Below are 13,501 nucleotides of genomic sequence, written 5' to 3'. Positions count from 1 at the left end.
CATTCATTATTAGGTTGACGTAACTGTGTTGTGTAGACCAGGCCTCAATTCCATTCCCACATTGTAAACCAGATAGATATCGGAGACATCTGTGGAATTCAAGTGTTGCCAGAGCTGTCCAACACCACTTCCTCAACAAAATTCCCTACAAAAGGGATATTTGAGAAGGGACATTAATAATCAAAGGTCAAAAATGTCCAACACTGGTTCTTGAGCAAGGGCCTAACCATGTGCATAAAGGCTTGCCACCTACAATGGTGTTAACAATAGCCATCAACAATGGGGCCCAAAATCTCTCCGCTGTCCTTAACTGGCCACAAAAAAACACATAGGTCCAACTCGTAGGTGACTCATTATTGGTCTATAAGCAGAACTGGGTGAAAAAAATCGACCGCGAAGATCGGTTATTTCTCATCTTCTGCTCTGACACTTACCATAGAAGCAAGCAGACTAGTCCAGATCAGTTCAGTTGTAACCATGAAACAATCTGACAACTCCTCACAGTTATAAACAGGAAGTGGTAACTGAGCTGCGGTAGTCTAGATTAATCAGAGTACCCAAACTTCCAGAAACTTATTGCATTAGCAGAAGCCTAGGAAAACTCTGTATGCCACAGCACTGGTTAAGGAAAAAACAGTACATTCACTATGGTATATGGCCATGCTCACCGAGAATCTTCCAGCACTAGGGCTTCAGCTTTCTTCCTGCCACTTCCTGTCATATGCTTCTGTGAGCAATAGCAACAGGCGAAGAGGATGCAGCAGGGACAACTTCCAGATGCCACACTGTCAATGATGGCAGAGTAAAAGATGGTGGTGTCCCTGCCAGTACTAGAACTACATTGTGCCTCTTGGTAATTTGAATTAGAAGCCACCTGGGATAATGTGATGGTTGCATCAGAGGTCATAATTCCCTGCCTTAACATAACAGATGCATAATTTCATGGACAAATCAGTCAGCTAGATCAAGAGGCCTTAATCTCTCTAATACTAGTCCTGACTTAACCCAAAGTTTGAAGTCATGTGAGTAGCAGGGTGACCTCTGTATTACCAGATTTAGAGCTGGGCAGGAAATAGTTTTCCTGTCCCATGAAAATTTTCAATATCTCAAAAATTTCATTTGTCTTGAATCTCAAAAGATTTCATAAACCAAAAATCTGGAAAAATAAAAAAAAAAGTTTGGGTCAACCAAAACATTTTGATAATTTCAAAATTTTTCATCTCAATTTCAGCCTTTTATCTTTTTTTAGTCTGACTTAACTAAAGCTTCAAAATGAAGGTTTTTTGAGTTAAAACAATAAAACTTTTCATTTAAATAATGTTAAAACAGACATTTCAAACATTAAAAAAAACAACAAAAACCAAAAAAACAAAACCTATTTTCCAGTAAGTTTTCAAGCTGGGAGATTCATCAAAATGGATGCTGTTTTGCAAACAGTTTTGGTTTCACCAAATAGACTCGTTTGAGAGTATCCACTTAATAAGCAAGTAACAAATTTTCCCATTCTGGTTAGAACTGGTCAGGAATTGTTCAAACAACAGGGTTTTTCACTGAAAAATGTATCTTCAGGACTAGGCATCTCTTACACCTTAGATCAGTGGTCTCCAAAGTGGGGTGCACACACCCCAGGGGATGCGCACACACCCCAGGGGGTGCGCAAGATGATCCATTGGGGGGCGCAGCAGGAGGAGCGCCACCAGAGCAAAAGGGCAGCACGGCAGAAGGAGCGCTGCCGGGGCGGGGGAGGGCGGCCAGAGGAGGGAGGGAGCGAACGGGAAAGCTGCCCCCTCTCCACTCCCAGCCAGGCAGGGCCACCCGGAACGCTGGAGCTTTAGGGGCTGCAGGGCCCTGGGCTAAGGGGACCCCAGGACCCTGGCCTGCAGCTCTAAAGACCCTTTCAGAATGCGGCCCTGAGTCCTCCGGCCCGTGGAGGAGCAGGGGCAGCCACGCAGCCAGCGGCCAGAAAGAAGCAGCGCTTTCCCCTTCAAAGCCGGCTGGAGAGAAGTGGTGCCACTTCTGTCTGCTCGCTGTGCGGCTGCCCCTGCTCCTCTTGAGTCCTCCAGCCCGTGCTCACAGGGCCACATTTCGAAAAGGGCTTTAGAGCTGCAGGCCAGAGCCCTGCAGCCCCTAAAGCCCCAGCGTTCCGGGTGGCCCTGCATGCCCCTGGGCGGGGCGGCAGCTCCCAGAATCACGGATCCCAGAATCGCAGCCATGGGGGCAGTGCCGCGCTGTGCAGAGCCATCTGCACACCCCCTGCACCAAATAGGAGCTGCCCCAACTAAGTGCTCTGCACCTCCTGCCTGCCCCAGCCCTGAGCCTCCTCCTGCACCCCCACCCCGAGTGCCTTCCCGCACCCTAACTCCCTCCCAGACCCCGCACCGCACCCTGAGCGCCCTCCCGCACCCTAACCCACTTTGAATCGCTGTATCACAAAGTGTTAAACCAAGATGTTCAGAAATAATGAAGCATATTCAATCACATTGCTCTCACTAAAAATTATTATTTTTTTTTTTGTGAGAGCAAAAAGGTTTTTTGTACCGTTAATAAAATAATTTTTAAATTGTTTATTTCATCTTTACCTCATCCTGTTTTTTAATTTCTATTTTTGTGTATGTTTTATAATGTACATAATATATTAGTATAGTAGTACATGTATATAATTTATACATAAATATACATATGTTGGGGGAGTGTGCTCAAAAAAATTTTTCTGATAGGGGTGCGTGATCAAAAAAGTTTGGAGACTGCTGCCTTAGATAAGGAGCAAAAAATGTGGTTATAACTCTATCTAGAATCATGTTTCAACAGATACCCAACTGGAGGCAAGCTGAGCCAACAAAGCAGCAGCAGACAGCTAGATAACTCTCAGTACAGCGCACAGTCCTCTTCCTCTATGACTAAATCATCAGTGGTGAGTATCTTACTGGAGATGATCATCCCTCCATGCCATTAACCCATGCTGCCAAAATGAGGCCAACAGCAAGATCACTGGGATAAATAATGGTTGACAACCTTTGCCTAATAAATCATCTGCTATCACCAAGTTACACCACATTAACAACAGGAATCAGAGAGTTCACTACTTTGGAAACTGTCATCTCCTACAGGCCATCTTTGGAACGTGGCCATTTTACTCTCAAGATGTTACAGTTGAGAAAAAAAGATTTTAAATTACAGAATGGCAAATGATATCTCCCTGCACTCAGACTGAACAAGCAAATAATTAAAGTGACAGGAAAATGTCTTAGGAGTTAATAGCGCACTTATAGATAAAGCTGAAGAATGACCTGATCAATATGTAAATACTGGTCAAATGAAACATAAAAGCTTAGTAAAGTGACTTTCAGATTGTGACTCAGACACATATTAGTGCTCTGACTCAAACTCTGCTCTTAAACTCTCTACATTGTCCTTGTATCATACTCTTTTCTCTGGCCTTCTAAACTAAACCCAAGAATAAAACAGAGGAAATAATTTTAACTCAAGATAACCTTGTTTAGGTCAGAACCACAACCCTCACTTCTTAAAAAAAATGCCATAATTCCTAGATCTGCATGAAGAAAGCCTGTTTCATCAGTTTCCATAAATCTCAATCTACAAAATTTCATTTGAAATTTGACAGAATTCTTACAGAACCTAAAAGGTGACACTGTTAACTTGAAGTTTTTTAAACTGAATACTAGCGAAAATGCCATTACAATGCAAAATTTCTTTAAAAAAAATTAAAACCATTTTTCCAGCTTCCCTGCTGATATTTAGAAGGGCTACACAGCAACATAATCAAACATGCTTGGGCCTATATAGCTTGTTCCACTTCTGTTCTGTGAAGATGCTTGTCTGCTGCCATTTCAGCTTCGTCTTTGCTGCTATGGCGACAAGTAAAGATACTTCCTTACACTATGAAAAAGTATGTGAACTCCTCCAACTATAGTGCAAAGAGATGCTGTCGTGCTAATACAGAAAGTGAAAATGGCTACACAAAAGTGCTTTCAAACAAAGTAAACAAATGGAAAAATAAAGGGTTTAGAAGAAAACAAGGTTCAGTCCCAGCAATCTTTTGGCTTACTTATAAATGAATAGACAGTACACAATATTCAGATGGAAGTGTGATTTTCCAAGCTGACAGTGTAACTCCTAAAATTAGGGGCTGTTTATGGAAATGTTTATAAGACGTTTCTCTGTAATACTCTTGCTGCGCATGTGCTTCGCTTTCATACAACTAATGTCCATTTAGAAGGGGAGAAAAAAAAAAGCAAAAAGTGTGTAACCACAGCTGAATGGCCAGTTTGCAGAATATAACGATCTAAATAATAAATCTTATGAGTCCATTAACTGGATAAATCCCATGCAATTTTTTCAGTGTCACAAATTGCAACCTTGAAAACAGAACAGAAATATTAAATGTTGTCATTGATCTGCAAATTCATTCATAACAGAAAAGCAGAAGTATGCAACACAGTACTTTATAGCATCTTTCATATAAAGGACACCTCTGAAGAGTTAAACAACAGTGTGAGACAGAGATTAAGGGATATAGCACTAAATATCCCATTTAAAGTGTGCAATGGACAGCAACACAATCCTTTCCAGGCCCGGGAATCACCAGATTTTAGAATACCTTGCTGTGATGAGGATAAGGAATTAGAATGTATTTTCAGTGAGACAGCTCCCTCGTGGCTTTGTACAGCTCCCTCATTTCAAGTTAGCCCCTCCTGGTAGCATTGCCAAGGCAGTAAAAACAACTAAAGGATGCTAATACTTCCCATCCCCGGGACACCTTCCACCCAGTGCTCGTTCCCCAGCCCTTCGCCAACGTTAACTGAGCCACAGACCGCCCTGGGAGGCGGTGGTGATTGCTCCTAGGTAACAACCAGGGGACACCGAACAAGGGGGCGGTAAGTGACATGCCCAAGGTCACCCAGTGAAAGTGGCAGAGCTGGGACTGGCCCCGAGGACCCGGCTCGCAGTCTCCCGCGCTCACCACTAGCCAAGGATCTCAAGAGCCGCCCGCCAGCAGCTTTACGGGTGTCCAGCGCTGCTCCCCGCCCCCGCGTGGCAGCAGGCACCTGCCCCCTCAGCCTGCGGCTGCTCTGGCCCGCCAGCCCCGGGCGCTGTACTCACCGCGCCTCCGCCCGGGCCGGGCTAGTCCCCAGCCCTGGCGCCGGGCTGCGGCGCCGCTCCTGAGCTCCGGGCGGAAGGCGGGGCAGAGCCTCGGCCAGGCCTCTCAGCGGGGTCCGGGCGCCCCCAGGCATCGCCTCTCGCCGGCCCCCACCGCGCTCCCGCGGCCGCCCGCCTCCTTCCCCCAGAGTCACCGGCTGCAGCCGCAATGCAGCGGCGCCCGCCCGCCCCCAGCTCTGCAGAGGGACAGGAGCCCGGCGAGCGGGTAAAGCCCGCGGCAGCCGCCAGCCCCGCCGCGGGGCGCCCCTCGACTCCCCCTCCCCCACGCAGGGGGCACTACGCGGGGCCGGGCTGCCGCTCCTCACCCGCCCCGGAGCGTCACTCCCGGGGCCGCTGGGGCGGCGGTGGGGGATTTGCAGCCGGGCCCCAGGCTCCCCTCAACCCACCAGCGCAGGACGGGCAGGGGCCTCCCGGCGTTCAGCACCGTCGCAGCTCGCTCCGGGCCAAGCTGCTGCAAGCGGCCGCCCCCGGCGTGCGTGGGAACAGCCATCAGCCCGCACCACGCTCCCCGCCTGCTCCTGCTGGCCCCCCTCACACCGCACAGCGCGCCCCGGGCTTCTCCGTCTGATACGAAATCGGGAAAGTGACTTACCGGTTATTCAGGATACCCGAGGCAGCACGTCCCGAGAGTAACTTGGAAGGAGAGGGCGCTTGCGGAAAGTGACCCGTGCCTGTGCCTTGTTTGGGGTGGAGCCGAGAGAACATTTTCTCCCGCTGCTGGGCCAGCTGCCAAAATTAGGTCATCGTACTACCTTCCGATCCGATCTGCCTTTATTATTCGAAACCCGAGATGGGAATAAAAAACAGAGGAATGGGGCGTTATTTTACAAGCTAATTTTGCATTTTCTTGTCCTCATATTAATTAAAACAGACCCCTGGAAGAGTACATTAATTGCTATGTAGAGAACGATAGAAGCATTAACGAAGAGAACTGTAAATCGTCCAGCTATTTAGATGAAGAATTAAATGTACAGTTTATCTGGGAAAGATGGCAAACAAACCACGAGATTATTTCCAACGTCTGTCTTAAACCGTTCACTATCTTTTGGGTAAAAGTTGTAAAAGGGAATTAGCCAATAAAAGTACCCAGCTCTATTTCCTTGTAGCAAATGCTTCTAAAAACGAACTAATTAAATTTGTTTTCCATAATATAAGCAAATACAGTACTCACTGTAGCTGGGACTTTTGCTATTTAAATAATAATGTGGGGGTTTGATTCATGAATTACTTCAAATACTTTCAAGAGTGAAGAGAAGAAAGAGGATTCTTTACACAGTTGCCCCTCAGACATAGACTAACTGCAAAAGTAGGGCCCTGAATTTGCAAACACGAAGCCCCTGTGTAGTCCAATGGACTGTTTCAGAGTCTTTTCTGAAGCAATCCTATCTTCTATGGTATGTGAAAGCTGCAAGTGAATGAACAGGTGTGCCTTGTCATTTTCAGCTTATTTATCTTTAGTACTCATGGAAACTCTAACAAGCTCAAAATGTTATTCAAGTTTGTATGGATATTTTATTTTCATTCCTTATAAGGTACACGTGCAAACTGTCATGCAGAATGTTCATCGTTTTATTAATTAATTACAAAAGAATATTGAACACTGTTGGGGAGCCGAATATTCAAGATGGTAACAAAGCCTTTTTCAATTAGTCTGTCCAGAATTTGTTTCATGTGGCAAAAAATGAATTATGATATGATAAGCTTTAATCAATCTTTCATAATATCACATTGATTGAGATGTCAAAAGCTTAGCATTGATGGCTATGATAGAATAACTGTGAGTTTGATTGGATGTCTGTCAATAATGAGATCAATCTACAGTGACACCAAGAATTTTGCAGAATACTGAACTATAAATTAGGAGGTAACACAATTATTATTTTATGAAGTGGAAAGTACAAAACATGGAGTTCACTATGAATTTACACAAAAGCAATCCAACTTTTTTTAGTCATTTTTAATTTTCATTATATTTCAAAGAGGCTTTGCTTTATGCTGAATGCTTGCAAGTACTAATCCACCAGTCAACATTAAATATTAAACACTCTGAGATCTATAGACTCTCTTCACTTACCATTAACTGACAGAAGTTACTGCAAAACTGTCTAAACCTGGGTATTCCAGTGATATTTGTAAAACATTGCTAATCTAAGAAATAATCAAAGTCCTTAGAAATTCTTTTGAATCTGTTCTCAGAATTTGGCATGCCTGAGCAATATGTCCTTGAAAACTTGCTTTATTTGAAACTATCTGTAGTGATTAATGTAGAAACAACACAATTGTGAGTGTGATAATCCCTGTATCTAGGAATACATAGAAAAAAATAGAAAATTTAAAAACTAACACTTTTTAGATGGAAAATCATGAAATGAGTCATTATGAGTCAGAGAAATGATTACTTTTTTCATAAATGCATGGTACTCTCCCATTTCTTAATTAACGGGTAATAATGATATTGCTTGTTTGCACTTGGGACCTGGGTAGCAAAGATTTGCTGTTTGGCAAAAAAGCTCCATACTACCCACTAGCCTTCAAGACTAATTATTGTATCTCTCAGCATCTGAAGATGTACAATAAAACCTTTCAAAAAGATATTTTATGCTAAGTCATTAGAAGGTTTGATCATTTCCCTCTATTCGGCACTGGTGAGGCCTCATCTGGAGTACTGTGTCCAGTTTTGGGCCCCACACTACAAGAAGGATGTGGAAAAATTGGAACGAGTCCAGAGGAGGGCAACAAAAATGGTTAGGAGGCTGAAGCAAATGACTTATGAGGAGAGGCTGAGGGAACTGGGATTGTTTAGTTTGTAGAAGAGAAGAATGGCGGGGGGGATTTGATAGCTGCTTTCAACTACCTGAAAGAGGGTTCCAAAGAGGATGGATCTAGACTGTTCTCAGTGGTACCAGATGACAGTGGGTTGCAGTGGGGGAGGTTTAGGTTGGATATTAGGAAAAGCTTTACACTAGGAGGGTGGTGAAGCACTGGAATGGGTTACCTAGGGAGGTGGTGGAATCTCCTTCCTTAGAGGTTTTTAAGGTCAGGCTTGACGAAGCCCTGGCTGGGATGATTTAGTTGGTGTTGGTCCTGCTTTGAGCAGGGGGTTGGACTAGATGACCTCCTGAGGTCCCTTCCAACCCTAATCTTCTATGATTGTCAGGAGAGAGATGTACAACTTCACCTCTGTAGCTAAACCTTTTAGAACAAGTTTAAAGCCTACTGATGAGGCAATATGGAGAGGTTTGCCTTGCCCTTACCTATGATGAGGTAATTGTTCTTTCTGCACTTTTCACATTTTCTTTTAAAATAAAGAAATGAGGTTGTTATTAAATGAAAGTTGTTTTCAGCATTTTTAGCTCCACTTGAGATATGTTTCCCAATGCAACACCAAAATCTATCAATTTGTGATTCAAAGGCTGAAACCATGACTGAGGTGACCACAAAGGAACAATCAATAGATCTGTTTGAAGGCACTTCCTAGCCAATTCGGCAATAGTTTTGGAACCAGAGGAATCCTTTTCCATGTACTAGAGATCCCTCTTCCATGCTTTTGCTTCAGAATGTCTAGAAAAATCTTTGTGATATTTGACTGTGAACACATCTACACTGAAAAGTCCACTCATTTGTCAGTTTCTCTAAGAGTTTGTCTACACTGCAATAAAACATCTGCAGCTGGCCCGAGTCAGCTGACGCAGACATACCTTACCAGACTTATACCTGCTATAGAATTTTCTTTTCCTGGAACATGCAATATTAACAAATCAGTTTTTCTGATCTGTTGAAAATAGAATTTTTAGGAGCTGCATTTGAAAGGAAACAGAACTTGACCTCTCCTTTCTTGTTCAAATAAACTACTTCTGTTAACCTGATAAATCTGTATAGCTGACCCTATCATAACTAAAAGAATTGACTGAAAAACTCTCCAAATAGCCAATAACTATTCCATCCTGTTTATGTTCCAACTGGTTTGTTTGAGAGATAAAGGCCTGATCTGGAAAATTGGCACTTCAGCCATCTTTTGAGTCATGTCTCAAAAAATATGAACAGGGGAAAGGAGATAACCTAATATTTTATATCTACCACTACTTCTAAATAGGCTGCTAAAGTCAGGTCACAAAACACTTTCAATTGATCTCTTTCTATGTCTCAAGAGCAAAGACTTAAGAAGTCTGTAAAGTTGCTTCTGCATAAGCTGGCAATAAAGCTGTCTAACACTGGATACATTCCAATGAATGATGATGATTAATCAGATTTGAATCCATTACTTCCCCTCATTCTTCCAAAATTGACTTTCACTTTATTTTTCAGTGCAAGTCTGTGCTTAAAGTTGATGGTACCGTAGCTCTCCATTATAAGCCTGATTTTTAAACCCAATCTCACCCTCAACTTCCCCCAAAGGAAACTAGTCTTCCTGGGATTTTGCATATCACATCTCATATTAGGGTAGAATTTCACTGGAAATTTGGTAAAAACAAAAGTTTTAAAGTTGGGGCATTCTGAAACTTTACCTACATGTCATTTTAAAAAATTGTGCTAATGCTTGTTGTTCTCATTGTTGCTCCTGAATGGCTTGGCCTACACATTCCACATCTGTTCTCTTTTGTGGGCCTTGTTGAAGAAAAGTGCCTTTCTGAATTTTTGAGAGTTTAAATGTATGATGACTCATTTTAAAGTGTATACAGAGCAATGCTTGTAATTATAAATATTCATTACTATAAACTGTTTTCTCACGTCAGCTGCTAAGCTGAGTCTCATCTGCTGGTGGGGTAGAGATCAGGGGAAAATGTATTGAGATGGAAAAATTGGGAAGCTATATGGAGAAGGGGCCATGGACTGGAAAGCGCATGGAAGGGTAGCATGGAACTATGTTTCCAAACCTCAGAATGGGCATGGATAGTGGGAGATGGCATGACACTGTGGGGGCCTGAAAAGTGGATGAACAGAGCTGAAGGTATGTATGCATGGGAACTAATACAAACAATACTTTCAGGATCAGGGCTAGATTCGGCCTTACATTTTCAAAAAGCTGATGCATGGGGATTTAACCAAATCTCCCTTCAACAAAATACCCACAGAAGGTAAGGACTGCATGATTTGGCCTTATGAGACCTGTGCAGCTAAAACTATAAATGCCACTCAGAGAAATTAAGGATTCAATGGCTAGTGGGCACATGCCACCACTTCAGACAATATGGAGTTGGAAGATCGGGAAACATGAAAATACAAGACCTGTTTATCAGTGTGCTATAACTCCTTTATGCCTGCAAAGCCAATTAGCAGATCAGGTCCCCGGGGAATTCCCTCAAAGTAGGGGATCTACATCACCCACACAGAGGGCATGTTGGGGGCTTTCCAAGGAGCATAAGGAAATGGCAGATAGTTGTTGCAACTCATCCTTGGCACCATAGACAGTCAAGCATGAGTTAGGGCAGCCGGTAGGCTGCTCTAGCCTAGACAGAGTGATGTTCTAAGCCTCATTGACCCAAGATAGAGAAGGTGCAATGGTGATGTAAAGCACACACTCAGTCCATTAACTGATTTCTGATCCAGTGCATGGATGAACTGAGCACATATGAACACATGTAAGGGAGTGTGGGACATTACCTACATATGTATTTAAAATATTAAATAGGGGTAGATTCTATTTTTGTATATGTTTTGGACAAACCTCGAACATATTGCAGAAACTTTTATGATATTTTTGCTTAAAAATTACTAGAGTTAATTATTCTACAAATTAATATGGATTAAACCAGTAATGTTTTATGGAAAATTATTTTTTAAAACCTTTAAAAATAAATCCTTTCTACAGAATTTTTAGCTATCAGAGACAATTCCTTATCATTGAATTCTAGTGGAACAATAGAAAAGTCATTCTACAGGATTTTTCCATAATGGATATGTTCAGGGAGCAGGGAAAATGTGTGTTTCATCCAAATGTAAATCTATGTAGTAGTGCTTCACTTAAAAAACCAAAGTTAGTAGGTGTAACTCTGAGCAGAAGAGCTGTCCAGTCCTGGAGTGATCCTTCTAAAAAGCACTCTGCACTGAACTAAGTGCTCTTCTTTGACAAGTACATTATAGGAAAGTTAAAACTGGATCACTTAATGCACATCCCATATACACAAAACAAAAGGCATGCCAGCTTTAGCATTATGAAAAGTGATTTATGACCTCAACAACCTTTATCTCTTGCATATGGTCATTACAATAGCAGGAGCTGTACCTGAACCCCTGACTGGAAACTACTTTTATTAGTGGTAATCAAGCTCCTTAGCATTTTCATTAGCTTCTTTGTCAATTAACATGTTTATATTGGAGTTAAATGAGAAAGAGCTGTTGAAACATCAAATCTTTTCCAAGGATAGTTTGGAGAGTAGAATAACTCCAGGGAGTTACCAATGCAAATTTAAAAGGTCAATTTCCATTCACAAAAAAATAAAATATACTTGAAAAGATGGAATTTTGAGAAGAAGCAGAACCAGATGCTTATTGTTCTCAATATCACTCAAGGAACACAGTGAGATCCTTATTTTAGAAAAACAGAACAATAAAATCTTTACTGGGCTAAAACTCATGCTGACTGAAGGCAACCTGAATTTGATACAGAGCTCCACAGATCAGAGATGTGGATGACCCAGTTCATAAGGTAAGCCTAGAACTGCAGAAATCTAGGTCTGATTAGGAACAGCAGAGGAGTCCTAACAGCACCATTGCATATGCTATGGGAAGTCACTACTTTGCTACTAATAACAAGCACACAGTCACTCATCTGCACTTCTAATTCCTGCAGTACACTGTTCCTTCTTTATTATGGCATTTTGGGAGTCTCTTATATGGCCGTATATAATCTGATCTATTGATTGTGTATTAATATTGATTATTTAAGAGTTCCCAACTAATGCTCTGAGGTTTGGTAGGATCTTTTCCCAAGATCAGGCCTTGTATTATTAGAATTACTGTACAACTGGAGATCCCAATGTGCAATACTCACACTTAGGAAAAACCTTCTGAATTTGCAATGGTTTTATTCACACAAGTAGTAAAGACACAAACACTCCAACCCAGCTAGGTAGATAGAGATAATACAGAATGTGCGTCTGAGCATCCATATACTCACACCATCCCTTGCAAAAGGACCCAAAGTACTACTCATTCTCCTCCTCATTACCACCACCAGTGGGTGTCATCCTCACTTCTCCCAAGAATTACATCTCCCCAGGCACACCTGCTGGGATACAGCTTTTACTTTTATAATGTGTTACATGGATGCCACTATGTCTAAAGCATATTCACTAGGGGTTTCAACCTCTTTTCCTTATTTGCAGTTTCCCTAGTAACGTTGGGGTGCCCTTCTCCCAGAAGTTATTAGGCCTTTTACCTCAAGCTTATTAGCATATATGTCAATTAGTTACCATGACACTCTAGTGATCAGACATCTGCTGATATTCCTAACTTAAAATATCCAAGCTGGTCTAAACTAGCATCTTGTGGGTTACTTGTCAGCAATTTAATCATTACAACATTCTATCTTGTGATCTAGGGTTACTCCTAGTTAGTTGCTTATGCTAAGGCTTTTGGGCCTTATGCTTTGTTTAGCTAAGTTATTGTCTTACAGGCCTTGCAGGTTTATTATATTATTGCCTTAATCTAGCAAATATCTATACCTATAGGCTACATATGTGGAAGAAGACTGTGCTCTCGGAACATCTGTGGGTAAATGAAAGGTGTGGAGGAAAGATCCTTGGGTTTCCCTCTGCCCTTAACTACAGCCATACAACTCTACTGAGAGCACTCAAGTGGAATAAATATATATACACTCTATGCTACTACTATGAATAGTATAGGTTTTACATATACGACTTAAAAAAATCATATAGGGCATGATCCAACCTCATTAAAGTCAATGGAAGTCTTTCCACTGAGTTCAATGGGTATTTTATCAGACCCATATTGACTCATATAGCCACTTTCTTGTATTAGTCTATATACATATGTAATATATAAAAATGTCTTGGTATATGAAACACAGATGCCCTTCCCATGTGGGCAGTGGGGTTTCACAGATGTGACTGAGTGCAGAATTTGGGCCCCTCTGTTTGCTGGCTTTGACTGCAGGAAACAGAACTGCTCCCTGAGACAAGGATCAGAGCTGGCATGCCAGTGAAACTTAAGGATATCCTTTTCCAGTAAACTTTCTATTGGCTCATATACTCTTTGTATTGTATTATTAATTTAGACATTTTAGCCAAGTAGGCATTATTTTGATCATGAATTCAATTATCCTCATTGTGAAGCAATATTGTAGGTCTGTATGGAACACTTT

At 42.1% G+C, this 13,501-nt stretch overlaps 1 protein-coding gene across 10 annotated transcripts in view; it reads right to left on the bottom strand.

Annotated features, from left to right (window-relative positions):
• THSD7A (thrombospondin type 1 domain containing 7A) overlaps positions 1-12,476 on the bottom strand; it is a 549,183-nt gene extending 536,707 nt beyond the window's left edge. For 6 of the 10 annotated variants that reach the window (XM_045005783.1, XM_045005778.1, XM_045005790.1 and 3 more), the window contains exons 1-2: positions 12,296-12,472; positions 5,771-5,947 (exon numbers count right to left, since the gene is read on the bottom strand). The gene's annotated coding sequence lies outside the window, so the exon portion shown is untranslated. Of the gene's footprint in view, positions 1-5,564; positions 5,605-5,770; positions 5,948-12,295 lie in introns of those variants that run through there. The other 4 variants (XM_045005791.1, XM_045005789.1, XM_045005780.1 and 1 more) reach the window with 4 other exon arrangements.
• Positions 12,477-13,501: the final 1,025 nt, after the last annotated feature.

The sequence above is a fragment of the Mauremys mutica genome, chromosome 2 (assembly GCF_020497125.1).
Source record: "Mauremys mutica isolate MM-2020 ecotype Southern chromosome 2, ASM2049712v1, whole genome shotgun sequence".
NCBI classification, from domain to species: domain Eukaryota; kingdom Metazoa; phylum Chordata; order Testudines; family Geoemydidae; genus Mauremys; species Mauremys mutica.
The sequence above is the reverse complement of the archived record's forward strand: the minus strand, read 5'-3'. Positions and strand labels throughout refer to the sequence as shown.